The 26327-nt window shown below is 38.4% G+C and overlaps 1 protein-coding gene and 1 non-coding gene across 2 annotated transcripts in view; both read right to left on the bottom strand.

Annotated features, from left to right (window-relative positions):
* ZRANB3 (zinc finger RANBP2-type containing 3) overlaps positions 1-26327 on the bottom strand; it is a 289988-nt gene that overhangs the window by 220886 nt on the left and 42775 nt on the right. The window lies entirely within an intron of this gene.
* Positions 6613-6684, bottom strand: TRNAC-GCA (transfer RNA cysteine (anticodon GCA)). Its single transcript has one exon. It is a non-coding gene; the product is annotated as a tRNA-Cys (tRNA).

Here is a 26327-nt window from a genome sequence, read left to right as displayed (position 1 = left end):
ACTATTTGAGATTTTTTAAATTCTCTTCCTGAGAATCCTCTGAAGGTCAAGGGGTTAAGACTCCAAGTTTGCACTGCAGGGGCACAGGTTCAATCCTTGGTTGGGGAACTAAGATCCCATGGCCTCACAGTGTGGCCAAAAAAATAAAAAGTCTTCCTGATTAGGATTTGCTGTTTCAAAACGATTTTATAAATATAGCCACAAGAAGTCCCTACTGCAATGATAATTTTTATTTTCCTGTCTACTGCTTCAAAAGCAAATAGACCAAAAGGCTAACAACTTGTGAACTTATAATTTTATACCCATCCAGAAGCATTATCATCAGTTAAATTATATTTCTAACTTCCTGGTTAGTAAGTTTTTACATAAAAAAAATGGAAGTAAGTTTAATTTCAAAGGTCTCTGGTATCTGAATAAGGGCAATTTCTCATTGGCTTCCAAGATATTAGGTGTTGAATTTAATAAATTATGTTCCTTGCTCCAATAAGGTTTCTCAAGATGAAATTCATTTAAGTACTCTACTTTTGCCTTAAAATACCTAAGAATTTTATAACACATAAGAATCATATCTAATACAAACTATAACCCCTTAGAGTTATGCTGTCCATTATGGTAGCCACTACCCAAATTAAATTAAAATTAAATAAAACCTTACAATTCATCCCTTCTGTCACACTAGCCACATTTTAAGTTCTTAAGCCATAAGAGCTAGCAGATACTATACTCGATAGCACAGATATACAGCATTTTCTTCATCACAGAAAGTTCTCTTAGGTAGTGACATATTGTACAGGCTTGAAAATGATTGCTGAAGTTGATATGCCCATTAAGGATGAGTGTGTAAAACCTGTAATGATTACCTTCATCACTCCAGATAGTTGATGGATAAGAGACTCAAATTACACTACCAATAAGAATAGCAGGTTTGACCTTTGCAACCAAATAAGTGGTAAACAAAATGCCTATAACTTAGCTTTGGTGACAAGTTCATCAAGCAGGTTTTTTTGTTATAAATAAATATAATCAGTATTAATATAACAGTAAATTATGTTGGCGAAGGGAACGGCAACCCACTCCATTATTCTTGCCTGGAGAATTCCATGGACAGAGCAGCCTGGAGGGCTATAGTCTATGGGGTTCTAAAGAGCTGGACTGGTGAAGGTAATGGCAACCCACTCCAGTACTCTTGCCTGGAGAATCCCATGGACAGAGGAGCCTGGTGGGCTACAGTCCATGGGGTCTCAAGAGTCAGACACGACTGAGTGACTAAGCACACACAGTACTGCACAGATTATGTTATCGTAATAGAGTACTGGGAGTATGGGTCTAAAGATGTGAGCTTATAAACCGCAAATACTGCACTTACACTGATAGTACAAGTCTCAGCGGGCCCTTTGGTACTGGGGTATAATGAAAAGACATTATCTGATGTAAAACTAGTCATATAGGGGTTCTGTCATTTTCTGGCTGAAAAACATCAAATTTACTGAGCTCAATTTACGTGTTAACAAAACTTAGACAGTAGTATTATGTCACAAAAAGAATGTCAGGATTAAATAACTTCAAACCTGTAAATAATTCAGCAGAGTCTCCAGGCAAAGTAAGAACTCAAAAAACATTCCTAGCCTGGGAAAGACAGAATTCAATGTGAATTAAAATTAAAAAGCAAATGTAATTTAAGGTAAAAAAAAAAAAATTTAATTATTTACTCAGTCTTCAGATAGATGCACTTGTATGTACATATAAATCAACTGCCACTAATAAACACAGTTCAGTTCAGCTCAGTTGCTCAGTTGTGTCCGACTCTTTGCAACCCCATGAATCGCAGCACACCAGGCCTCCCTGTCCATCACCAACTCTCGGAGTTTACTCAGACTTGTGTCCATCAAGTCAGTGATACCATCCAGCCATCTCATCCTCTGTCGTCCCCTTCTCCTCCTGCCCCCAATCCCTCCCAGCATCAGAGTCTTTTCCAATGAGTCAACTCTTCACATCAGGTGGCCAAAGTACTGGAGTTTCAGCTTCAGCACAACTACTAGGCAAAAACATAAAAGCACCAAAAGACAGTCTCCCCAATAAATCTTGCAAAGGCATTTTCATTACTTTAATTGATCACAAATATTACAAAGCCCCTACTTCCCTGTAAATGAGACCCCCCCAAGGTCACGTTAAAGACATGTTCTCAAAGAGGGCATCCAGTTATAGAAATAACCTCTGATTATAATTCTGTACAACTAAGATAAGCACACACATATAACTATGCATAGCACTTAAAAGCCTGTGATTTGCTTTAAAAAAAAATCCTGTGGGGGGATTGGGCATGGGGGATCTACCTGGGTTATCACACATATACATACTTGAAAAGATTTACATTAAACATTTTAAATAATTTTATGGGATGATGATGTAAGAAACTAGAAATTTTTATTGGGTCATTTGTAGTAGTCTTATCTTTCCAGAAACTGCATTAGGTCTTGCTTACAAATGCCAATTAACCCGCTTTTTCCTTCTATTTTCCCACAAAACTGTGTCAGAACATTTCTCTTTGACTGACATTAGAAACTGGTCACTGATACTGACTTTAGAGTTATAAGATTGGGAACTAAGTTTAATTCAGGGAATATCACTTTTACCTTGGAAGGAAAAGTTTCAAATCCATTCATTTATAAAATCATGAGTTTCTACATGTTAAAGTTTTGCTGCATCTGTGGAAGATGCCGATATCCACAACTCTCATAATTTTAGGAAGCAAAAGAAACAAGAAAAGGGCTAAACTATTTTTATCTCAAAGATAATCTCAAAGATGTGCTACAGTCAATTTCAACAAAGAAATAAGGTCAGTTCTTGAAGAAAAATTAAGCTGTTATTATTTTGACCTCAACTTATTCCAGAAAAGTGTTTCTCAGAGTAAAATGGGATTTTCTTTGCTTAACACTTTTCCTCTTCAAAAAGTGTAAGATCTGACGTAATATAACTTAAGTAAGTTCTCACCTCCTTTTGTTCTTCTTTTTCCTACACAGCCCCAGACCTTCAGGTGTCTTCAGAGCAAGGGTAAAAATGGCACTGGTAGCACTGTGGGCAATGTGAAGGTCTAAGACCCATGTCACATTCCTTAAAATAGAAGTGGCAACCTGGTGGGCAGGCCTACAGGAGGATTTGCTTCCACCCCTGGGTGTGTTTTGGAAATTCACATTAGTTGCTAACATACAAGAACCAGAGTGTCACACATAATATCTTTGAAAAACTGGGAAATCTGGCAATGTTAGATGAGTCCTCTGACATGACAGCTGGCTGCACCCAGGTAGCTGCTGTCCCCCTGACATGACTTAGCAATCAACTGACCACATTGGGATGTGTTACTTGCCTGGCCCCTGCAAACTGGTTTTATGAAAACTTGAGGGGCAGTTCTGAAGGATCCAAAGAAGAAAGTTAAGCAGTACATATGCTGATTTTACAGCCTGAATATGCCACTCATCTACCTTCTGTGGTTAGAAGGATCTTTCTACCATTTAATATTTTAAAAGCTGATGACAGTTGCTAAAAAGGGTTTCCCAGATGGCTCAGTGGTAAAGAATCCGCCTGCAGTGCAGAAGATGTAGATTCAGTCCCTGGGTAGGGAAGATCCCCTGGAGAAGGAAAGAGCAACCCATTTCAGTATTCTTGCCTGGGAAATCCCACGGACAGAGGAGCCTGGAGGGCTACAGTCCACGGGGTCGCAAAGAGTCGGACATTATTGAGCCGGCATATATGACAGCTGCTAAATGGGAGACTGTTTAGATGTGTTTGGACACTGGCTCTGCTTGAAAAGGAAGCTGTATCAATGACTTCAATACCATTTAATTAAAGACTTTTGTAGTCTGGACAGGCAAGATGAGCTCAGACAGCCCCAGCCTGAGTGCAAACTAGCACTAAGAAGAACTAAAGATGGCAGGGATGTGGGGGTGTGGTGGGGAACTGAAATGAAGTTACTTCGGTCTATACAAGAGCAGAAGGAAAAGAGAATAAAAGAAGGTTAGGAGTCGATGGTGTCTTCCAGTTTGAGGTGCACGGTAGGTATGATGTAATGATTCCTGCATATATGGATCAGGTTCTTCTATTGATGAGGAAAATAATACTAAGCTGATTTGTCACAAGACACCCATGTGAATTTTTACATTCATAAATCTTTAGTTCTAGTTGCTTTTTAAAGTTCATGTATATATTTCCCCCTTAACTGGCAGTTGCCTAATTCTGTCATCATCCTACCATCTGTCCCTATGAGAACTTAATGAAATCTATATCCAGGAGTACAAGTCTGAGTCATTAAACATTTATTTTCAACTTCACATACATAATCAGTTTCAAGTTCTACAAATTGATTCAATCCACCAAAAGAAATAACTAGAATTTGGAAAAAACATTAAATGTCATTGCTGTATTTGTTGACCAAATTTCCTCTGGAATAGCCAGTCTGATTCCATCTGAGAATAATGATGAACTGTCACTTGACCTAAACTTTTTAGATTTTAAAAGGTTTTAATGAAAATATTCCTAAATGAGAAAAATTAAAGCTAGGATGAAAATTTTAAAAAGATGCCCTGATACAATTTTTCAGTAAGGTAATTAGAATGTAAGTTAATATGGAAATAGCATATTCACTCAGAAAGTATTTATCCTACAACATCATAAATATTAATTGGGTGGCAAAATAAAGTTGATGGCTTCATCTAACAGATATTTTGCAGACCAAGTACTTCACAATCTAAATAAGACACTAGAAAAGAAATATCAATTAAATGCTGACAACGCAGAGGAGAGCAACTAAGATAGTAAAGTATTTGAAAACGTAACACATGAAGAATGGATGAATAAATTATTATAAAAGGAAAAATGTTTGGAGAGGTGAGGATCAGGTATGATAGCAATATTCACATGCAATAAGGGCCTTGCAAAAATAGTTTTAATAATGTGTTGAAATGGAAGACAGCATCGTGTGGAGAAAAGAACAGTAATTTGTGAATTAGAAACCTGCAGTTCAAGTTTGGATCTTACTACTAGAAGCTATGTTTCAGATCTTAGCTAATTGCTGTGGATGGGTCTCAGCTCTTGCGTCTATTAAATGGACAATAATATTATATAAGGATCCCTCGGCTTTAGAATGCTATATCTAAAAAGTTAATGTATATAAAAGGTAAAAGCTCTTAGAAAATGTTTAGATTCTTTAGCTGTAATGCTATCACTATTGTTGTAGATAGGTTTTCACTTCCTTTAAAGTAGATGAATTGTAGGTGGCATGTCTCTCTTTGTCCAATTCCTCTTCCTATGGCTTAGTTTGTATTTCTTGTTACATTTTCTTCTGGACTCAGCTTGATACTGTGCTAAGTGGTTTAATTCTCCATATAAACAAATGAGGAGAGCATTACCTCATTTTCTCCCTTGTACTATGCAGTCACAGCTTTCCCCCTTAAAACTCCCAAATACAAACCCATTCTCTTCTGGGAGTAGTTAGACTCCCAGATGAGCACATCTAAACATATGTGGTTGTTCTTTCAGGTGTATCACAGAGACCAATTAAAGATGAAGTGCACAAGGAAAGCACCACTAAAGGCTGATACATGTGACATATTAACCACCTCTGAAACTAACTTCAGTTCCTCTGTATCTATACCGTGATGCTCTTTCCTTCTGTCTTAAGAGCAATGATGCCCTGTCTTACTTTCTTAGAAGTACTGATGATTATTTCTGTCATCCGTGCCTTCTGATTCTCTGTCTTGGCTGGATCATTTTTATTAGCTATCATTTACACATGATATACATTACCCACCTTAAAGATACACAAGAATACCTCTGCGGTCCTTACTTTGTCACTCTAAATTCAAAGCCAAGCTTCCAGCCGCGTTTTTTGCCTCTCTCACTCCCTCAGAACTCCAGATCAACTTACATTCTGACAATTAAAACACACACACACACACACACACACACACACACACACACATTTATTTATTTTTGGCTGTGCTGGGTCCTTGCAGCATCGCGAGGGCCTTCTCTAGCTCTGGCGAGTGGGGGCTACTCTTCACTGTGATGCTCTGACTACTCACTGTAGGGCTTCTCTTGTCATGCAGCACAGGCTCTAGGGCTCATGGGCTATAGAGCACAGGCTTGGCTGCCCTATAGCATGTGGGATCCTCCCTGAGCAGGGATTGAACCCGTGCACCCTGCACTGGCAGGTGAACTCTTAACCACTAGACTACAGGGAAACCCTTTTTACAATTTCTTTAAGTACTGGCTCTGGAAACAAAATGTATTCTGGCTTCTCCTTTTATAATAGTAAGTGTAAAAAAATTACTTCACCTCTCTACCTTAGTTTTCTGGATTGTAAAGTGGGAATAATCATTTTCAAAGTGGGGACACCAGCTCAATATGTATGTGTTGAAAATTAAATCTTGCACAGAATTTATACTTTCAACAACATAAAGTTAAATTTTCAGTGAACCATAACATGTGTGTGTTAGTCACTCAGTTGTGTCCAACTCTTCATGACCCCATGGACTATAGCCCGCCAGGCTCCTCAGTCCATGGGATTCTCCAGGCAAGAATACTGGAGTGGGTTGCCATTCCCTTCTCCAGAGGATCTTCCCAACCCAGGGATCAAACCTGGGTCTTCTGCATTGCAGGCAGATGCTTTACCATCTGAGCCACCAGGGAAGCCTCGAAATATAATACAGTGATATATAAAAAGTCAGCAAATAATCCAAGCATCTTATCCTTCTGTCTCCCTCTTATTACCTGATGTCTCCTTGCTGTATCTTTCATTAGTGCCACCATTAATACTTAGCAATGATCACAGATGGTTGGAAACTTAGACCAGTGCAAGTACTATTTGATAAACACTCTAGTTACTGCAATGTTTCACTTGATAAGCAAGAAAAAAACATGCTTAAAATAATGTTCTGGAATAACAGTGGATTTTTCTTTCTTACGATACTTCCCTAAGCACTTCGTTTTGCTGAAACAATCCCATGAAAACTCTCCACCTATAATCCACTCAGTTAGTAACTGTGTATTTGTTCTTCAAAACCCAACTTAGTCCCCTGAGAAACATTCACAGACAACCTCTGTTCTATACTTCCATCTTCATTCCATATCCTCTATATACCTTGAATATCCTCCTACTGTGACATCCATCACAATGTAATAAAAATTCTTTACGTATGATCTGCTATTTAATACTAGGCAGCGTATTGCTTGGAGATAAGACACTATTTTACTTATTTCTGCATTTCAAGGGCTTCTCTCAGTACCCAGTGCAGAGCCATTCAATGAATATTTATCTGAAATGACTTCAGAAAATAAACAGGATAGTTGGACCCTGTTTGAGAAATAAAGTTCAGTTCTATGAAATGTCATTCCAACTGGGAATTCATAATGGAAAGTAGTGATTTCTTTGCCTTTATGTGATTTATATTTGTTTTTAAATTTTTTTGCTACTCTGGTAGAATAAATACACATTATTTAAGATTATGGTACATGGAGATAAAGCTCATTCTGCTTCTAAAAAAATTTAGCCCTCATGGTTAGACTTTTGCTATCCTGATGTCCTTAAAACATAGCAAGAGTTTACTCCTAAATCAGGAAATTAAAAATGGGTGAACAATAGCTGTAAATCAAAGAGTCAGAGCAAATCAAAGATGGCCCCTTGGATTTTCCGGGCTCCCTGACAAACCTTCCCTGGTGACTCAGCAGCTAAAGAATCCACCTGCAGTGCAGGAGACCTGGGTTGGATCCCTGGGTTGGGAAGATCTCCTAGAGAAGGGAAAGGGGGCCCACTTCAGTATTCTGGCCTGGAGAATTCCATGAACTGTACAGTCCATGGGGTTGCAAAGAGTTGGATATGACTCAGCGACTTTCACTTCAATGGAAATTAGATTTTACCTCTGGAACTTACTTTTTAAAATTTTAAATGTATTAATTATTCAATTGAAAGATAATCTGGAACTTACTTTTCATCATTAAGATAAAAAGAAAAATAAAAATTTCTTGTGAAAATAACAAACACATTTGCAAACAATGATTTTGTAGTGAGAATATCAGCTGTCATAAACTGCCTGAATCTGGTAACAATCAACATTGAGAAAATCATCAAGAATTATCTATCTCAATATATCTACCTGTATACAGTAACATCTAAATATTAGGAGTAACATCTAAAATGAGATCATAGAAATTAACGTATAAATGATGAAACATACATAAATCCAAGTAATAATCACCATAGATACAAGTATATTGATCATATTTAAAATTAAACCTCTATGGTTCCTGCTGATCAAATTAACTTTTCATTGACTAATTTTATTTGATGCAAAGATAAATGTATATACACACCTAATATATCTATATCATACCACAGAAACTGAAATTACTTAAAATAGTTTTGTACTTCCTCTTTACTAAAGCAAACAGCTCACAAAATAATATTGGTTATTTGATCACTATTTTGGCTACATGATTAGGTATGAAGATTCTAGGATAAAACTATCTGGACCATAAGGAGAGTTGTTTTAATCATTATCAGATCAAGAAGATGACTAATAACTTTAAATTCATCTTAAACATATAACCATAATAATCATAACAGAAATCAGTACGCATAGAATCTCAATTTGAGAGGACGAAAGTGACAAACTGCTTGTTTGGATTTCTTTAAAAATAAAGTCTGAGACAGGCATGCAATGCAATAGAAGTCACATATATGCTACATCTGTAAGCAGCAGCAACACAACTCTCAAGAACAGATTTATGTACGAATGTAGATATATTATGGTTAAACACAATAGAAATGGAGAACAGAGGTTTTATATAAGTTCAAACCCTAACTCTATCATTAAGTCAGCAAGTTACTAAATATATCAAAGCCACAGCTTTCTCCTAAAAAAAAAAAAAAACCTGGGTAACACCACCACCATTGTAGAAATCTTATAATAATTAAGGAACATAAACAAAACTTTTTTTAGAGGCTTGTTTCACAGCAACAGTTGCCCTTTTGCTATTTTCAAATGAAGTTAACATTCTTGTCAACAAAATAGAAACTTTGAGTATTGGTTGAGATTTTGAGTTTGGGCAAAGAATTTTTGGTAAAAGAGGAAAGAGAATTCCAATAAAACAATAAGGCTAATTTAGCATGTGGTGAAAGAAGCTGGAAAGTGAAAGTGTCTCAGTCGTGTCCAACTTACTCCATGGAATTCTCCAGGCCAGAATACAGGAGTGGGTAGCCTTTCCCTTCTCCAGGAGATCTTCCCAACCCAGGGAACAAACCCAGGTTTCCTGCATTGCAGGAGATTTTTTACCAGCTGAGCCACAAGGGCAGCCCAAGAATACTGGAGTGAGTAGCCTATCCCTTCTCCAGTGGATCTTCCCAACCCAGGAATTGAACCGGGGTCTCCTACATTGCGGAGAAAGCAATGGCAATCCACTCCAGTACTCTTGCCTGGAAAATCCCATGGATGGAGGAGCGTGGTGGGCTGCAGTCCATGGGGTCACTAAGAGTCGGACATGACTGAGCATCTTCACTTTCACTTTTCACTTTCATGCATTGGAGAAGCAAAAGGCAACCCACTCCAGTGTTCTTGCCTGGAGAACCCCAGGGACGGGGGAGCCTGGTGGGCTGCCATCTATGGGGTTGCACAGAGTCGGACATGACTGAAGCGACTTAGCAGCAGCAGCAGCAGCTCTTGCATTGCAGGTGGATTCTTTACCAACTGAGCTATGACGGAAGCCCCAATTCTTTAAAAATCTGACAACAACAATATCTCCGTACAAGCAAGATATAATTTGTGGACTCCTATCTTCATGCTGGTCCCATCACTTCATGGGAAATAAATGGGGAAACAGTGGAAACAGTGTCAGACTTTATTTTGGGGGGCTCCAAAATCACTGCAGATGGTGACTGTAGCCATGTAGCTTACTCCTTGGAAGGAAAGTTATGACCAACCTAGATAGCATATTCAAAAGCAGAGACATTACTTGGCCAACAAAGGTCCATCTAGTCAAGGCTATGGTTTTTCCAGTGGTCATGTATGGATGTGAGAGTTGGACTGTGAAGAGAGCTGAGTGCCAAAGAATTGATGCTTTTGATCTGTGGTGTTGGAGAAGACTTGAGAGTCCCTTGGACTGCAAGGACATCCAGCCAGTCCATTCTGAAGGAGATCAGCCCTGGCTGTTCTTTGGAGGGAATGATGCTAAAGTTGAAGCTCCAGTACTTTGGCCACCTCATGTGAAGAGCTGACTCATTGGAAAAGACTCTGATACTGGGAGGGATTGGGGGCAGGAGGAAAAGGGGGCAACAGAGGATGAGATGGCTGGATGGCATCACCGACTCGATGGACGTGAGATTGAGTGAACTCTGGGAGTTGGTGATGGACAGGGAGGCCTGGAAAGCTGCAATTCATGGGGTCGCAAAGAGTCGGACACGACTGAGCGACTGAACTGAACTGAATCCTCATGCAAAAGGCCAGGCTGGATGAAGCCCAAGCTTCAATCAAGATTGCCAGGAGAAATATACACAAGATGATACCACCTTTTTGGCAGAAAGTGAAGAGAAGCTAAAGAGCCCCTTGATGAAAGTGAAAGAAGACAGTGAAAAAGTGTGGCTTAAAAGTCAACATTCAAAAAACAAAGATCACCAAATCCAGTTCCAGCACTTCATGGGAAATAGATGGGGAAACAATGGAAACAGTGACAAACTTTATTTTCTTGGGCTCCAAAATCACTGCAGATGGTGATTGCAGCCATGAAATTAAAAGACGCATGCTCCTTGGAAGAAAAGCTATGACCAACCTAGACAGCATATTAAAAAGCAGAGACATTACCATGCTGACAAAGGTCCATACAATCAAAGTTACGGTTCTTCCAGCAGGCATGTATGGATGTGAGAGTTGGACCATAAAGAAAGCTGAGCCCTGAAGAACTGATGCTTTTGAATTGTGATGTTGGAGAAGACTCTTGAGAGTCCCTTGAAATGCAAGATCAAACCAGTCAATCCTAAAGGAAATCAGTCCTGAATATTCACTGGAAGGACTGATGCTGAAGCTCCAATACTTTGGTCACATGATGCAAAGAACTGACTCATTGGAATAGACCCTGATGCTGGGAAAGATTGAAGGCAGGAGGAGAAGGGGACAACAGAGAATGAGATGGTTGGATGGCATCACCGACTTGATGGACATGAGTTTGAGCAAGCTCTGGGAGTTGGTGATGGACAGGGAAGCCTGGCATGCTACAGTCCATGGGGTTGCAAAGAGTCAGACAGGACTGAGTGACTGAACTGAACTGATCCTGGTGGCTCAGATGGTAAAGAATCTGCTTGCAATGCAGGAGACCTGGGTTTGATCCCTGGGTCAGAAAGACTCCCTGGAGAAATGAATGGCTACCCAGTCCAGTACTCTTGCCTGGAGAATTTCATGGACAAAGGAGCCTGGTAGGCTACAGTCCATGGGGTTGCAAAATATTGGACACAACTAAGTGACTAACATTTTCATTCCAACATTTTGAATAATATAACATATATAAGAATATTTAATGTTAAAAATAAATAAAAATGAAATAATGTTATGACTAAAAAATAATATTTAATATTACTACAAATCTACCATTCACTCTCCCAGTGTGTAGTTTTAACTGCTGCCTTAAGTTAACTACTGATCAATACAACATTCTCTTTTTGTCACTATCAATAAAACAGCATAAGCTAGCTATTTATCAAGAACTAGAATACTACTTGTTAAAAGATATTTAATTGTGATTCTTTAGGATTTAGTAAATATTCTAAAACATTTCCAAAGTAGGTATGTTTTATTGTCTTGATTTTAATTAACAAAAAAATACCCCCAAAATGAAACAAGCCCAGAGAAGTGAATTACTTCAAATAACGAATCAAATTTTTGTCCAATGAACAATAATCTTGCAAATGATAAAAACAAAATGTCATTTCACTTTTTTTTAAACAGGAAGTTTGCACCAAGCCATGAGAGAAAGTATAGCAATTTCTTAATGAATACAGTTCCATTAAGCAGCCCACTGGAACACGGTGTAAAGAGAAATAGCACATATTGGCTTTTGCAAGTGTGGGTGTCCTGGTATTCTTGGGATTTTTCACCCACTCATATGAGTCAGCTTTATATAACACTGTAACATATAATTTCCCTCCTACTAACAACCCAACACTTCAGAGATAACATCTCACCATGAGTTATTTAAGGAATATGGTAACTAACATTTTAATACTTTATAAAATGTGCAAACAACCAAATTATTACTATGTCAGCAACAAGCTCCTTGGCTTCCAAAGAAGCATTCCATAATATTTCAGTGTTGTAAGTGTTTGGGGGAACTTGTTAAGAAAAAATGTAAATTGTTTCTTCATAATCAGAAATATCATGTCATTTTAAAATCTAGGTATTTTACCAAATATCAGGAGTTTTTGTACATAAAGGAAATCAACTAATTAGGGAGTGATTTAGCAATTACACTCTTTCTGGGAAATTATTTCTATAGCTACTAAGGATCGTTATGTACTAGGGTTCAAGAGATGTAGGATTGAGTTTATGGTGTATTAATCCTGAAGGGTAATTGGAAGGGAACGTTTGTAAAATCAGATTACCACAAATAGAAATCATTTTTTGTTGGTCTAATAGAACTCCAGAACTCCAAATAGAAATCCAGATCCTTTTTTGTTGTTTATTCTAAAATGCTTGTGTTTATACTATTTTGGAAAACACTGATTCTATGACTAGAGTTTGAAAAATCTTAATTATATTGAGATATTTTCTATTAAATTATTTATCATGATGAGATAACTTTCATTTTCTTTCATGAAAGGAATGTGTCTGCCCAAGAAAGTAGACAGGAATAAAAAATGCAATTTAAAATAGCAAACACTGCACAACAAAGGAAACTATAAGCAAGGTGAAAAGATAAGCCTTCAGAATAGGAGAAAATAATAGCAACGAAGCAACTGACAAAGAATGTCAAAAATATGTAAGCAGCTCCTGCAGCTCAATTCCAGAAAAATAAATGACCCAATCAAAAAATGGGCCAAAGAACTACGCAGACATTTCTCCAAAGAAGACATACAGATGGCTAACACACACATGAAAAGATGCTCAACATCACTCATTATCAGAGAAATGCAAATCAAAACCACAATGAGGTACCATCTCGGGTCAGAATGGCTGCTATCCAAAAGTCTACAAACAATGCTGAAGAGGGTGCGGAGAAAAGGGAACCCTCTTACACTGCTGGTGGGAATGCAAACTAGTACAGCCACTATGGAGAACAGTGTGGAGATTCCTTAAAAAGCTGGAAATAGAACTGCCATACAACCCAACAATCCCATTGTTGGGCATACACACCGAGGAAACCAGAATTGAGACACGTTTACCCCAATGTTCATCACAGCGCTGTTTACAATAGCTAGGACATGGAAGCAACCTAGATGTCCATCAGCAGATGAGTGGATAAGAAAACTGTGGTACATATACACAATGAAATATTGCTCAGCTATTAAAAAGAATGCATTTGAATCAGTTCTAATGAGGTGGATAAAACTGGAGCCTATTATACAGAGTGAAATAAGTCAGAAAGGAAAACACCAATACAGTATATTAACACATATATATAGAATTTAGAAAGATGGTAACAATGACCCTAAATGCAAGCCAAGAAAAGAGACACGGGTGTAAAGAACAGACTTTGGGACTTTCTGGGAGAAGGCGAGGGTGGGATGATTTCAGAGAATAGCACTGAAACATGTATATTCAGTTCAGTCGCTCAGTTGTGTCCGACTCTGCGACCCCATGAACCACAGTACACCAGCCATCCCTGTCCATCACCAACTCTCAGAGTTTACCCAAACTCATGTTCACTGAGTCAGTGATGCCATCCAACCATCTCATCCTCTGTCGTCCCCTTCTCCTCCTGCTCTCAATCTTTCCCAGCATCAGGGTCTTTTCAAATGAGTCAGCTCTTTGTATCAGGTGGCCAAAGTACTGGAGTTTCAGCTTCAACATCAGTCCTTCCAATGAACACTCAGGACTGATCTCCTTTAGGATGGACTGATTGGATCTCCTTGCAGTCCAAGGGACTCTCAAGAGTCTTCTCCAACACCACAGTTCAAAAGCATCAGCTCTTCTGCACTCAGCTTTCTTTATGGTCCAACTCTCACATCCACACATGACCACTGGAAAAACCATAGCCTTGACTAGACGGACCTTTGTTGACAAAGTAATGTCTCTGCTTTTTAATATGCTATCTAGGTTGGTCATAACTTTCCTTCCAAGGAGTAAGCGTTTTTTAATTTCATGGCTGCAATCACCATCTGCAGTGATTCTGGAGACCCCAAAAATAAAGTCAGCCACTGTACGTTACCATGTGAAATATATCACCAGTCCAGGTTTGATGCATGAGACATGGTGCTCAGAGCTGGTGCACTGGGATGACCCTGAGAGATGGGATAGGGAGGGAGGTGGGAGGGGGATTCCAGATGGGAGATGCATGTACATCCATGGCTGATTCATGTCAATGTATAGCAAAAACCACTACAATATTGTAATTAGTTTCCAATTAAAATAAATAAATAAATAATTTTTTAATTAAAAAAATAGCAAATAGAAAAAAATAAAATAGATACAAGAATCTTTTCCCTTAGTGATTCATGGTATACTAAAGAGAAGCACCAACTTTATAACTGATGGGAAACTAATTTAAAATAAAAAATACTGCAGTTGATGACCTCATGGTACATGAGTCATTTCCACCATACACTACTCAAATTAGACATGAACTGCTTCAAACCCACAGACATTACACACAGTTTGGGGCTATCTCAGGGTTCTTGCACTGCTGCTCTATGAGTTTTTGTTTTCAGTCTGGAACCATAACATGTGAGAATCTACAGTATAACAGAATGCCGCATCAGCTTTTTATTTTAACATGAAGCTGCAATATTATCATAGAAGGCAAGGATATAGAATAGGAAAAGTACCTTCCCCAGAGACAAGCAGAAATAGGTCCAAGACTTTACTATGTCTTTTACTGACTATGGGGGAGACGAGAGTGTGTGTGTGTGTGTGTGTGTGTGCACAAGTGTGCGTGTGCACATATGTGCGTGTGCACGCTCCATCACTCAGTCATGTCTGACTCTTTGCGACCCATTGGACCCACCAAACTCCTCTGTCCATGGGACTCTCCAGGCAGGAATACTGGAGCGGGTGGCCAGCCCTCCTCCAGGGGATCTTCCCGACCCAGGGATTGAACCTGTGTCTCTTCTATCTACTGCATTGGCAGGTGGATTATTTACCACTGCACCCCCTGGGAAGCCCTATAAGTATTGTACTTCAGATAAATCATCCTGAGAGCTATACAGTGCACTGTTCATAAATTCATTACAAACAAACCTATCCAACATTTAGTTTCTTAATAGGTAGAAGAAAATTAGCAAAAAGTATATACCTCATAGGATTCTAGACTTATACATGTAAAGTTTCTAGCACCTAACATGTGCTTTTCAAAATTAAGTTCATGTACCTACTCATTCCTATGCCCTAAGAAAGGGAAGCATTCAACACTAGTACACAGTAATACATTTGTGATTGTGGTAAAACATATAAAACATCAAATTTGCCATGTTAACCATTTTTAAGTGTATAATTCAGTGGCATTAAGCACAGTCACATTGTTGTGTAACTCTTAACCAACCACTATCCATTACCTGAACTTTTTCATCATCCCAAACTGAAACTCTGTGCCCATTAAACATTAACTCCCTATTCTCTCCCTCCTTTCACCAACTCCTGGCAATTATTCTTCTACTTTCTTCCTCTATGAATTTGACTATCCTAGGTACTCCATGTAGGTTCAATCATACAATTTTCATTCTTTAGTAATACATTTTAAAGTATCAAATAATCCAATGGCACTATATTAAAAAAATCCTCTTTCAGAAAAACATCTAAAATAAATAACTGCATTCATATCAACATTACAAAAATGTTTATATATGCTCAAAATATTTGGGCTCAGAAAAGGACATTCATTGACTAATCCATTTTGTGGTAGAAATTGGAAACTATGACCAGTATGCATAAAATACTGTTAATAAGTACTAAGCAGCAGAATACATATAAAAGGATCCAGGAAAACTACATTAACTTCGTCTCAAGATAGTAATATCCCCAAACACAGGGGGAAAGTCTAAGACAGCAAAAAAGGTAATATGGAAGTACCACATTCAATTTTTAAATGTTTTTATTATATAACATTGTATCATACCACATCACTAGGTGAGCCAACAGCATTATTTTCGTGCCTACATACAGATAATAATGTTTTGGTATGTGTCTTAAAAGAACCAAGGTCAATATCAAAGATTTCTGGCAGACTATAACCCATGGCAGACTTTTATTAGCCCCCAGGTGGCAGTGTGACCCAGAGCAGTAGATCGCACTTTCTCAGCTCTGGATCTCCCAATACAAAACCACCCCCTTTCAGAAAGGAATCTTACTTTACCAATAGACAAATGTACATACAGGAACAAACCAAGAACAATTTCCTTCCAGTTTGGGTAAAAATGAATCCTTTGGATTCTGCCACATACTTCAGTTTCAGTTCAGTCACTCAGTCGTGTCCGACTTTGTGACCTCATGGACTGCAGCACGCCAGGCTTCCCTGCCCATCACCAACTCCCCGAGCCTACTCAAACTCATGTCCATCATGTCAGTGATGCCATCCAACCATCTCATCCTCTGTCGTCCCTTCTCCTCCCTCCTTCAATCTTTCCCAGCATCAGGGTCTTCTCCATTGAGTCAGTTCTTTGCATCAGGTGGCCAGAGTACTGGAGTTTCAGCTTCAGCATCAGTCCTTCCAATGAGTATTCAGGACTGATTTCCTTTAGGATTGACTAGTTGGATCTCCTTGCAGTCCAAAGGACACTCAAGAGTCTTCTCCAACACCACAGTTCAAAAGCATCAATTCTTTGGCACTCAGCTTTCTTTATAGTCCAACTCTCACATCCATATCTGACTACTGGAAAAACCATAGCTTTGGCTAGATAGACCTTTGTTGGCAAAGTAATGTCTCTGCTTTTTAACATGCTGTCTAGATTGGTCATAACTTTTCTTCCAAGGAGCAAGTGTCTTTTAATTTCATGGCTGCAATCACCATCTGCAGTGATTTTGGAGCCCAAAAAAATGAAGTCTGACACTGTTTCCACTGTTATCCCATCTATTTCCCATGAAGTGGTGGGACCAGATGCCATGATCTTAATTTTCTGAATGTTGAGTTTTAAGCCAACTTTTTCACTCTCCTCTTTCACTTTCATCAAGAGGCTCTTTAGTTCTTCGCTTTCTGCCATAGGGGTGGTGTCATCTGTGTATCTGAGGTTATTGATATTTTTCCCGGCAATCTTGATTCCAAGTTTGTGCTTCATCCAGCCCAGCATTTTTCTTGATGTACTCTGCATATAAGTTAAATAAGTAAGGTGACAATATACAGCCTTGACACATATTTAACTCAACCTAACTTTAACCCTGAATTTCCTCTTACAAGTGAATGGATACTGAATTATTTTCAACAATACCTGTGGTTTGCTTTCTACAACGTTCAGTTACTATGATAAACAGAAAGTTAACCAACTAAATCTCAGACATTACTTATTTTAAGATAGAAATCTTAAAAAAAGAGGGGGGAAGGTGGGAAAGGGGATGAATATATATACGCAAGGTATCACAGATCCAGAACTGAGATGCAACTCAAGAGGATCCAAATATACACCACCTACACCCTCCGTTCACACACCAGGTTACAGAAGAAAATTGGCCATCTGCCTCTGCCTTCATGAGCAAATAGAAATGGTGGCCTTTTTCTTCTGCAAACCAAAGGGCTGTTTTACCTTGCACTTCATTTGGTGGTTTCTCCCCTCGGAGAAAACCGAAATCGATCAATTACTCTCTCAGTGACCAGTTTTAACTGAAGTCCAGAACAGTAACACTGATCAACGTAACATTCTTCTCATTTTGTCGCTATTCTCACAAGACTAGTTTTTCAGTAAAAAGAAGAAGATTTGTTAGTAATAAAAATTCCCTATTCCTCTCTGTACAACAGACTAATCAGGCCTAACCTTTGAGTCTATACTTACACGTGGAGTGTTCACTTAATTTTGGGGTCTCACTTACTGTGCCTCCGCTGGTAGAGTATGCTCTTCTGGCCCTCCATCTACTTTTCTGTCCACAGTCCTTCTGGAAGCCTGAGGCTTCCAGAGATAACTCATCTACTCATGGATATTTAAATAAGTAATTCATGATCATTAAACCAAATATTTTGAGTACCTCTTTTGAACTGGGCTTCATATTATCATCCCCAACTTCAAAGAATTTTAAGACTACGCCCATTATCATAATGGTAGAATGGGTGTAATAAACTGACCATGAGCCCAGCTATGACCAAAGAATATGCTACTTTTGATCCACTCCAGTGTTATTAAATGCACAGGATCATAGTAGGCACTACAGAAATAATTTCTGGAAAAGCAGCCATTAAAGTATTACTTTTCCATTAGGTTATTTTGAGGATTCATAAAAAAATACAAAGTACTAGTGAATATTTAAATTCATCATAGAATTTCTTATATTAAAAATAAACCAAAAGTCAACCCAGGAAAAATTTAAAAGATTAATAATGCAAGTATACAAATGAAAACACTATAATATTCCTACGATTTGTTCATCTAAAAGTGAAAGAACCATGTGGCAATCTGGATGGGAAAGGAGTTTGGGGGAGAGAATGGATACATGTATATGTATGGCTGAGTCCCTTTGCTATGCACCTGAAACCATCACAGCATTGTTAATCAGCTATACTCCAACATAAAATAAAAAGTTTAAAAAAATAAAAGAGTCAACCAAATGGAGTATGTGTCCCTTGTCTAAAAACAATTCAAAACAAGCCAACAGTACAAAGAAACTTTATGATAACTGGGGAAATTATTATATCTATACAGATCTTCCTCAACTTATATTGCTGGAATTGAATCTCAATAAACTCATCGTAAGTTGAAAATGCAATTGAAACACCTAATCTACAAAATTAAACATGTTCAGAACACGTTAGCCTTTTTGTGGCAAAATCAGTTAACACAAAGCCTAATTTATGATAAAGTAGTCGATATTGCACACAATTTGTTGAATACCCTACTGAAAACAAGAGGGTGTATAGGTACAGGTGGTTGGAAGTGCATCAGTTGAGTACCCCTGTGTTATGTGGCTGATTAGGAGCTAAATAGCTCAATTGGTAAAGAATCCGCCTGCAATGCAGGAGACCTGGGTTCGGTCCCTGGGTTGGGAAGATCCCCTGGAGAAGGGAAAGGCTACTCACTCCAGTATTCTGGCCTGGAGAATTCCATGGACTGTATGTATAGTGCATGGGGTCGCAATGAGTTGGACAGACTTAGCGACTTTCACTTTCAGGAGGCGCAGCAGCAATAGTCAGAGCCCAGCACTGCAGGCGAGTATGGTACAGCATATCGCTAGCCTCAGACAAGATAAAAAAATCAGATAAAGTCTTCACACCATCGTAAAGTTGAAAAAATCATAAACTTAACCATCCAAAGTCAAGGAATATCTGTAACGAGGAATTAATTACCTTTAAATTATTAGATGTGATAAAGACAATGTCTTTTTTAAGTCCTTATTTGTTAGAAATTAAACTGAAGTTTTTATGGGTACAATACAACATCTTATATTATAAAACATTATAATACAATATCTTTTATATATATTATATAAATAGTTTCTTTAAAATACTCCAGAAAAAGAAAAGTATGTTTGTAGGTATAGAAGGCAGAACAGAACAATCAGTACCTGGCAAAATGTTCTTAATTATTAAAACTGGGTGATAACTACATGTAAGTTCCTTAAAATACTTTCTCCGTTTTTTAATACATTGGAAAATTCCCATAATATAATCTTTGGATAAAATAAAGTGCAGTACTGCACCTTGTAAACTTTCCAATATTGGTTCCCTATAACAGAAAACTCTGAATGAACTTTTTGGCTAACCCAATACAAAACTTAGGGTAACTGTGGTTGCAAAACTCAGTTGAGAGAGAACCTGAAAATCCAACAAATACTTAGCCTTCATAGTCCCAATAATTTAAATCTCTTTTATTGTTTTAAACTCTTACCATCATGTGCACGTGTGCATGCTCAGTTGCTTAGTAGTATCTGACTCTTAGGGATCCTAAGGACTGTCACCCACCAGGCTCCTCTGTCCAAGGGATTCTCCGGGCAAGAATACTGGAGTGGGTTGACACTGCCTCCTGCAGGAGATTTTTCCAATCCAGGGATCAAAAGCCTGTGTCTCCTACATCTCCTGCACTGCATGCAGATTCTTTCCCACTGAGAATAAATCACTGTTTTTAATTAGTGATTTGAAATTTAGTGTTAATTTTCATTTTACTTGCTGTGAAGTGTGTGTGCACATGCACAGAATGAGAGAGACCGATGGATGAATGGATATGTATATGTAACATGAAAGTTACCCAAAATGGAACTTTAGAGGCAAAAGGTAAATAGAGACCAAAATATCATATTCTATACAAAATTTCCAGGAGTTCTCCAAAGTCCAAAGTTGCACTGATTATGGGTAGGTTCACACAGAGTTTTGCCTATGGGGGTACCAGCTGGAGATAATGGGGACAGTTAAGTCTAGAAAGTCTAGAACAGAAAGTCTAGAAATGACTGGGTCCCTCCAGAACATCAAGTTCTGCCTGTGCCCATCCTCCTCAGCTTCAGTGCTCACTGAGCTCCCCTAATACTATCTTCTCCCTTTGTGTTCTCAGACATGGGAGTGAGCACGACTGGCTGCTTACAATTTATTGCTGGTTTCTAGGGGCTCAAACTAATTGGTGGCTCTTTAACCTTACCCACAACTCCAATGAGTCCTCTCATTACAACCTCTTAAATTGAACCATTTGAGTACAATTCCTTTTCATGCTAAAATTTACCAATGAAGTAGTACAGCCTTATTGCACTTCCCAGGTGTGTGTGTATATAAACATATACAAATGTATGATGTGATGATCTGATATACACATTTATTTTGAAATGATTACCATAAGGTTAGTTAACATATCTATCATCATATACAGCTACCATTTTTGTATCTGTGCTGAGAACACTGGGACTTCCCCAGTGGCTCAGATGGTAAAGAATCTTAAGATTCACTCTCTTAGCAAATTTCAAACATACAGTGTAGTACTGCTAACTGTAGACACCATGCTATACACTAGATTCCAGAATTTATTCATCTTACAACTGAAACCGTGTACCCTTTCACCAGCAACTCCCATTATTACAATTTTACCCATTAATCTATTTACAGACACCTAGGTTGTTTATACATCTTGGCTACTGTGAATAATGTTGAAATGAACCTGGGGTCACAAATATCTGTTCCAGGTAGTGATTTCATTTCCTGCAGATATATACCAAGAAGTTGGACTGCTGGATCACATGGCAGTTCCATTTTTTATTTTCTTAGGAAATTCCATACTGTTTTCCACAATGGCTATAGCTATTTATAGTCCCACAAACAGTGGACTAGGATTTCCTTTTCTCACCAACACTTGTTATTTATTGCCTTTTTAATAAAAGTCTTCCTAAAAGTTAGAAAGTGATGGTTTACTGAGATTTTACATTTGCATTTCCCTAATGGCTGGTGATGCTGCGCATCTTTCCATGTACTTGTTCTCTATCTGTATGTCTTCTTTAGAAAAATGTCTATTCAGGTCCTTTGACCTTTTTAATGGGATTATTTATTTTTTGAGTTGTATGAATGTACATCATGGGAAATGCAGGGCTAGATGAAGCACAAGCTGGAATCAAGACTGCAGGGAGAAATATCAATCACCTCAGATATGCAGATAACTCCACTCTTGTTGGAGAAGGCAATGGCACCCCACTCCAGTACTCTTGCCTGGAAAATCCCATGGACAGAGGAGCCTGGAAGGCTGCAGTCCATGGGGTCATGAAGAGTAGGACACGACTGAACGACTTCACTTTCACTTTTCACTTTCATGCGTTGGAGAAGGAAATGGCAACCCACTTCAGTGTTCTTGCCTGGAGGATCCCAGGGATGGGGGAGCCTGGTGGGCTGCTGTCTATGGGGTCAGACAGAATCAGACATGACTGGAATGACTTAGCAGCCACTCTTATAGCAGAAAGTAAAAAGGAACTAAAGAGCCTCTTGATGAAGGCGAAAGAGGAGAGTGAAAAAGTTGGCTTAAAATAGCATTCAAAAACCAAAGATCATGGCATCTGCTCCCATCATGTCACGGCAAATAGATGGGGAAACAAAGGAAATGGTGACAGACTATTTTGGGGGTCTGCAAAATCACTGCAGATGGTGATTGCAGCCATGAAATTAAAAGATGCTTGCTCCTTGGAAGAAAAGTTATGACCAATCTAGATAGCATATTGAAAAGCAGAGACATTTTTTTGACAACAAAGGTCCATCTACTCAAAGCAATGGTTTTTCCAGTAGTCATGTATGGATGTGAGAGTTGCATGATAAAGCAAGTTAAGTGCTGAAGAATTGATGCTTTTGAATTGTGGTGTTGGAAAAGACTCTTGAGAGTCCCTTGGGCTGCAAGGAGATCCAACTAGTCAATCCTACAGGAAATCAATCCTGAATATTCACTGGAAGGAGTGTTGCTGAAGTTGAAGCTCCAATACTTTGGCCACCTCATGCGAAGGGCTGACTCATTAGAAAAGACCCTGATGCTGGGAAAGATTGAAGGCAGGAGGAGAAGGGGATGACAGAGGATGAAATGGCTGGATGGCATCACTGACTCAAATGGACCTGAGTTTGAGCAAGCTCCAGGAGATGGTGAAGGATAGGGAAGCCTGTTGTGCTGCAGTCCATGGGTTGCAGAGTCAGACGTGACTGAGCGACTGAATAACAATGAATTCCTAATATTTTGGGGGTACTACCCCATATCTGATATATGATTTGTAAAAATTTATTCCCACTTGGTAGGTTGCTTTTTCATGTTGTTGATTGTTTCCTTTGCTGTATAAAAGCTTTTTACTTTAATGCAGTCTCATTTGTTTATTTCTGCTTATGCAAAATGTATACCTGTTGATGTATGCAACAATAATGCTTATTTTAAATGTATTTATTTTTCACTGAAAGATAATTGGGCTTCCCTGATGGCTCAGTGGTAAAGAATCTGCCTGCAGTGTAGGAGACAAAGGAGATGTGGGTTCAGTCCCTGTGTTGGGAAGATCCCTTTGAGAAGGAAAAAAGGATAAATGCTTTACACTATTGTGTTGGTTAATAATGCTTCTTAACATAGTCAAGTTTCTCTATAGATATTGTTATAGAGCCCTCATTGTTTGGGGAGGGAGCAAAACAATGAAGTTATTCTACAACTCAAATTAATACTATTTAGAAGGTCCAAATTTCAACTCTCATGAATTAGATGACTCTGGTTGTATGAAAATAATAGGTAAATTTTTGTCACTTTTTTCTTCAGCATTTTATACCCATTCTTCAAAGTTCATTCAAATCTTCACCTACTTACCATAATGAGATGCTAGGCATGGTGATATACCCTAATATTAAAATAATTTAACAAAGAAACTTCTTATAGTAAAACCACCAGGTGTTTCAATATTTTTGTTCACTGATGCAAAAATTCCATCTATATTCAGCCAAAGAAGAAGGGACTGTAACACTACAAAAGCAGTATATCTAAATGGGTAATATAACAAAAAGCACTTCAACTTTAGCAAAGAAAACAGTGAAAGAAATTACACTGTCAAGTGATACTTTTTTTAAAGAGTACAAATGACTATGAAATCATTTCTGATACTTTTGGTAAAAGCCTTAAATACCACAAAGTCTTCTCTTCTGCCATGCAGACAAATAATTAAAACAACGTGCTCTCCAGAATTTCCAGTAGAAATGAAACACAGTTTATTTCAGAACACCATCTATACAAAGAGTATTAACTAATTATGAAGATACCAATGATGGTGTACAATGCTAAGCCTAATAATTCATTCAGTGACATATGTCTTACATCTCATCAGATGCAAATAAGTAAATGACATTTATAGCAAACCTTCCTATTCAAGTATATACTAGAAATTTCTTTATTTTTTGGCCACATGACCAAAATACAGATTCCTAACCTAGCATTGAACTCATGTCCTCTGCAGTGGAATTGTGGAATCTTAATCACTGACCACCAGGGAAGTCCAAAATTTCATATATTAATAATTTTGTGGGGCTTCCCTGGTGGTCCAGTGGTTAAGCATCCACTTGCCAAAGTAGGGCACAAAGGTTTGATTCCTGTTCAGGAAAGATCTCACGTGCTATGAAACAACTAAGCCCATGCACCACAACGACCGAGACCAAGTGCCACGACTACTAAAGCCCACACACCCTAGAGACTGTACTCTGCAACGAGAGAAGCCACTAAAGTGAGAAGCCCCGAGCACCACCGCTGGAGAGCAGCCCCACTCTCCACAACTAGAGGAAGCCCACATGTGGCAACAAAGACTTCGTACAGCCAAAACTAAAACAAATTTAAAAATGTGTTTGTCAATTATTTTTAACCATGTATATACATTATTAACCAAACAGCAATACATATATATATATAAATCACTTAATAATTACTTAAGCAATGTATATAACACTGAGTTCAGTGGCGCACAGATTCAAAAATTTAACACATGGTTATTAATCAGTTTGAACACTAGGCAAAACAAAGATAACTGTGCTAAGTTCTTTAGTCATCTCTGACTCTTTGCAACCCCAAGGACTGTAGCCTTCCAGGCTCCTCTCTCTGTTCATGGTATACAAATCACTTAATAATTACTTAAGCAATGTATATAACACTGAGTTCAGTGGAGCACAGATTCAAAAATTTAACACATGGTTATTAATCAATTTGAACACTAGGCGAAAAAAAGATAACTGTGCTAAGTTCTTTAGTCATGTCTGACTCTTTGCAACCCCAAGGACTGTAGCCTGGTATTTCCAGGCAAGAATACTGGAGTGGGTTACCATTTCCTCCTCCAAGGGATCTTTCTGACCGAAGGATAGAACCCTTGTCTCTTACATCTCCTGTATTGGCAGGTGGGTTCTTTACCACGAGCGCCCAACAATATCTAAAGGACTATATCTAGAAACAACATTCTGGCTTCACATCTCAGGGAAACAAAACAGTAGGATGAATTTCCAAGGTGAGGAGAACACTTAAATTACCAGGTCAAGAATCCCTTCTTTAAATCAACACAACAGGCTAGACAGACTGGCAGCCAGAATATCCCTGGGTCCAGTCTGCCTGCAAGGAGAAGCAGAGGAGGCGAGGCTCAATGATGAAACCCCAAATGGGAGAAATAGAGAGAAGCTAGGAGAAGACTGAGAATCTCTTCATCATTAGTTTCCCTGCTTTGTGGATTTCTTCTGCTCGGGTAATACAACCAAAAGAAATAAGTTACATATAAAAGTAACATCATAAACATGAAACCATAAAACTACTAGAAGAGAAAACAAGCAAACCAGTCTTTGACATAAATCATAGAAACAGTTTCTTGGACCAGTCTCCTAAGGCAAAATAAATAAAAGCAAAAAAAGCAAAAAGGACCTAATTAAACCTAAAAGCTTTTGCATGGCAAAGGAAACCATTGACAAAATGAAAAGACAACCTATGAAATGGGATAAAATATTTGCAAATGATGCATATGACAAGGGGTTAATATCCAGAACATACAAACAGCTCATACAACTCAATATCAAACACCAAACAATTCAAACAAAAAGTTCACAGAAAATGTGAATAGACATCTTTCCAAAGAAGACATGCAAATGATTTACAGGCACATGAAAAGATGTTCAGCACCAGTAATTATTAGAGAAATGGAGATCAAAACCAAAATGAAGTCTTCACCTCACACCTCACACACACTTCACCTCACACCTCACATACACTTTTTGACGACTATTGTCAAAAAGTCTACAAATAGGGGACTTCTCTGCTGGTCCAGCAGCTAAGACTCCAAACTCCAGTGCAGCAGTCCTGGGTTTTATCTCTGGTCGGGGAACTTGATCTTGCAGGCTGCAGCTGAAGATGCCACATATCACAAAGAAGATGGAAGATCTTGTCTGCCACCACTAAGACCCAGCACAGTCAAATAAATTAATAAATATTAACAATAAAAAAGTCTATAGGAAACAAATGTTGGAGTGGAATGTGGAGAAAAGGGAAGCCTTGTATACTGTTG

Source organism: Capricornis sumatraensis, chromosome 3, assembly GCF_032405125.1.
Source record: "Capricornis sumatraensis isolate serow.1 chromosome 3, serow.2, whole genome shotgun sequence".
Taxonomy (NCBI): Eukaryota; Metazoa; Chordata; class Mammalia; order Artiodactyla; family Bovidae; genus Capricornis; species Capricornis sumatraensis.
This window is presented reverse-complemented; position numbering and strand designations above follow the sequence as displayed.